The sequence below is a fragment of the Hyperoodon ampullatus genome (genome assembly GCF_949752795.1).
Source record: "Hyperoodon ampullatus genome assembly, chromosome: 3".
Classification (NCBI taxonomy): Eukaryota; Metazoa; Chordata; class Mammalia; order Artiodactyla; family Ziphiidae; genus Hyperoodon; species Hyperoodon ampullatus.
Window position 1 is genome coordinate 213,282 of NC_136916.1, and position 4,210 is coordinate 217,491.

Consider the following 4,210-nt stretch of genomic DNA (forward strand, 5'->3'; position numbering starts at 1 on the left):
GGACCCACGGGACGGGTCATTCCCAGCCGCCTGGCGCTGGCTCTCTAGACCCCCGCCGGCTCGCTTGGCGCCGACGGGGAGGAGCCCCAAGGACGCCCCGCGCCAGGTGCGCTCTGGCCGGGACGCCCACTTCCGGGACACTCTCTTCCGGGAGAGGCGCGCAGACCGCCGCCGCGCTCAGGTGACCCGCAGCCAATGCCGAGCAAGACCCGCCCCGTTAGGCGCAGCAGGATCTCGGCGCTCCAGGCACGGTCGCCGGGGGACGGGCGTCTCCTCTCCTGAGAGGCAGCTAGCGATGCCCCGGGGCGCGGGCCCCTGCGGCGCGGAGACCGCTCCAGGCTGGACTCACCGACACCAACGCCGCCAGGAGGAGCGCTTGGCGGGACTCGGCAAACAACCCAATGTTTTAAATGGAAAAAGGACTTCAAAAGACCCTTCTCCAGATAAGACATACAAATGGTCAGCAAGCACATGAAGAGATGTTAATCGTCATTAGTCGTGATGAAATGCAAGTTAACACCACAACGCCGACCCCTCCACACACTAGAACGCCTACAATCAAGAAAGCTAAAAATAACAAATGGCAAAAATTTAGAGAAACGGATACAGAATTTTCCATAGGGAAAATGAATAACTTCCGGAGGTGGATGCTGAAAATATTTGTACAACAACATGAATGTAGTTAATGCCATAGAACCGTATGCTCAAAATGATTTAAATGGTAAATGTTATGTGGGGGGTTTTAACATAATTTAGCCCCTGCTTTATACCAGACCCCAGAGTCGAAGCTTCTCATCCATTTTCTCACTTTTACTTAACCTCCTAGGATCTTCACACTCCCATTTAACAGACGAAGCTGAGCCTGAGAGGTTAAACTAAGTGACTTGCCCAAGGCTCACTCGGCCAAGTCTACACTGTTCAATGTTGCTGTATTTACTGAACACCTACTAGAACACCTACTGAGCAATACCTCCAGCACCTGCCAGAGACATTGTGGAAAGACCAGAATGAACGGGGGCTGAAAGCAGATTACAAAACATGGGTAGATCCTGGGGCCCTGCTCTCAAACACTGAAGTTTCTTGGAGTGGAGGGGATGGCTTGTGGAGCCTTTTATTCCACCCCACCGCACCCCCACAGAGGAGGGAAGCAGCTGGCCTGATACTGAATATTAGCTCAGCTGGGAGGAGTCCTGGGGCTTTGAAGAAGGCATCTCCTGCCCCACTCCCCACATTGCCCCCTAGAGTCCAGTATGTGGGCACAAGCATCCCTGTGGCGGGGCAGGAGGCACATCTCATGGCACCCCTCTCCTCCCGCCCTGCAGTAATGACACTGTACCCATACACCTGCCAGGACAATGAACTCTCCTTCTCTGAGGGCACCATTATCTGCATCACCCGCCACTACTCCTATGGCTGCTGTGAGGGCACCGGCTCAGAGGGGTCTGGATTCTTCCCCGGGAACTATGTGCAGCCCAGCTGCTGACAGCCTGGGATCTCTGGGATGCTGACCCAAGCACCGCCTTGAGTGAGCCTCGAGTCCCACACCAAAGCCTGCTCCAGTCAAGACTGGACCAGCCCAGCACGCTTCCTGGGCTGTGAGCTGTGTCTGTTCCTTCCCCCCATTGCAGTGGGAAGGCGTCCTGGTAAAGACAGAGAAGGTACCCAGAGGCCTGCTGGAGACAGGAAAGAACTGGAAGCCAAGAAGTTTGGTGACCTTACCCACAGGGAACCCTTACGCCATGCAAGACAGGGTCTCCAGCTGCAAGTGCCAACTTTGAATAAAATTCTGATGACCTCCTGATGATTGCCCTGCAGGGCTAGCGGGCCGAGGGACTGAAAGGCAACACACTTGTAAGGCTCCCGCTAGTTGAGCCTCCTCTCCCTGCCCTAAGCAGCAGTATCTCCCATCTCCTCGGTGCTCACTGAGCCCTCCACACTAGACCCCTGTGCCCCTCTGCGAAGGTGGGCCGCACCCTGCTCTTTTGCCTGTTGCCTGCTTTGTTATGTATTCAGTCTTGGTTCCCCAGGCTGGGCACTCCTCCAAGAGTGGGGACCAGCTCCCTCACTTAAGTGGGGCTCTCTGAGAGCAGAGATCACCTCGCCCTCATCCCCCAGACGGCAGCGTGAGACACCTCGCTCACCTCCGCCCCTTCACCTCCTTCACAGCTCTGAAACTCCAAAAGAAGGAGGTGGGCCTTGGGTTTCCACTGGCTCTGCTTTACAGCATCATGGCTTTCTGTTCCATACGGGAGGAGGGGGACTCAAAAGGGCCCAGTCAGTGGGGCGACTTTGGTTAACTCCCTGGTTTCTTGCTGCATAGACGAGGCTGGGGTGCAAGGAGACATCTTCGGGCTCTGTGAGGTCCCTGGCTGGCCAGACCCGAGCCCCGGGACAGTGTGCTACCTCTTTCCACCAACAGGAGGTGACTGTTCCCTCTAGCTTTTTATCCTGTGGGGATGCTAACAGGGTGGGGGTGCTGGGGGCAAGGAGTGTAGTGTAGAGTCACAGTAGGTAAAGCAAGATCTAGGCCTGGGAACGTCGGCAGGGAGCACCTCTCTCTGTGGGGAGTCCGATGCGGGGGAGGTCGGGGGGTACATTTCGGGGCCTGGGTCCTCTGGACAGAAGACTGGAGGAGGGAGGCCACGCAGCCCAAGGCAACAGTTAACCACAACCTGGCGGGACATGTTCCTTCTCGACCCTGACAGGGAACCCCGTCCTCCCAACTGAGAGGACAAGGTTTGTGGAAACACTGCTGCCTGAACAGATATGCATGCCACGCTGCTGCGGCCAGACTCCAGAATTCGCTTGCAGTGGAACTGGGGGAGGCAGCTGAGCTCGGTTAACTGCACAGATGGGGACAGCTCCCAACTCCCTCCTCCAGTCCCCAAATGGACCAACCTGGGATTCCGGGAAATCCTGGAGGGATATACCAAAACGAAAGGGAAAGGGAGTAATACAACTAGCTTTCTCTTTCCCGACCCCCACCGCCCCACCCCCTCCCCGCCCGGGTGGCCCCTGCAGGCCACGTCCTCAGCACCTGATGCAGGTGTAGGCGCACTTCGGTGGAGGTTTCCCAGGGCACCACCCTGGCGCGGAAGGAGCTGGGCTCAGCCTTCTGCGCCTCCTGCATAAGGCGGTGCATGGGGTAGCGCTGGCGCGGGAAGGCCACGTCGCCGCCTGCCAGCAGCCCCATGGGGCAGAAGTCGTTGGCGCCGTCGCTCACGTAGAAAAGGCGCTCGAAGGGCACGCCGTCGTGGGCCTGCTCGCGCAGATAGTCGCTGAGCACCTTGTGCTGGCACATGTTGGCGGGGCAGCGAGCGCAGCTGTGCGCGTGGAAGGGCCGCAGCGCCAGCAGTCCCCAAGGGTCGGGCCCCGACGGGTTGCTGAAGATGCGGCAGAACAGGCCGTGGTGGCCGGCGGCGCGCAGCGCACTCTCCACGCCAAAGGTGTTGGCGTCTGAGATGAGAATAACCTCAAAGCAGGCTCCCTGCTTGGCCACAAACTGCAGCAGCTCGCCCGTGCCGGGCGACAGGGGGATGGCCTCGTAGATGGTGCGTAAGTCCCACGGCCGCACGCCCTGCTCGCCCAGGTACTGGAAGACGCGCTGCATGTACTCGTTGTAGAAGCCCTCGCGCTAGGTGGCACGCAGGCTCTCGGGCAGCCGCTGGCCTGCCGCGGCACGCGCATGACGGAGTCGTCGCTGTTTTCGTCCACGATAGTCTCGTCCAAGTCAAAGGTCAGGAGGAAGCGTGGCGCGCCGGGCGCAGCCATCCCGCTGTCCTCTACCAGCTTTGTCCTGAGCGACCAAATCCTTCTGTGGTCACCAAAGAGTCCCTCAGAGGAAAGGGGGACAGGACCTCTGAGCTTCTCCTGCAGGGTGGGGAGCGGCGGCTGCGGAGGTCTGTCCCGGCTGAGTCTGGAGTGTCGAGAGTGGGGAGAGGGCCGAGCTGAGGTATTTGGGCGCAGGATGGAGGGGTGCTCACGGGAATTGGAGAGGACGCTGCGTCTTATCCATCCCCGGATTTCTGGGCTCCAACTCTCACGAGTCCTTCCAGTCCAGAGGGTCCATGAATGCTGTGCATCTGGGCCGTTCCCTCCACTTGCCCCCCATCCCCATGTTATGTGTTTTTAAACACAATTTAAAAAATGAATGAAGCACTGATAATCCATGTTACAACATGGATAAACATTGAAAACATTCTAAGTCAAA

At 58.3% G+C, this 4,210-nt stretch overlaps 1 pseudogene across 1 annotated transcript; it reads right to left on the reverse strand.

Annotated features, from left to right (window-relative positions):
* Positions 1–482: 482 nt before the first annotated feature.
* Positions 483–3,771, reverse strand: LOC307050851 (phosphoethanolamine/phosphocholine phosphatase-like; annotated as a pseudogene). The gene is made up of 4 exons: positions 3,038–3,771; positions 2,673–2,916; positions 2,098–2,236; positions 483–567 (listed from the first exon to the last, which is right to left on the reverse strand). The product of its transcript is annotated as a phosphoethanolamine/phosphocholine phosphatase-like (transcript).
* Positions 3,772–4,210: the final 439 nt, after the last annotated feature.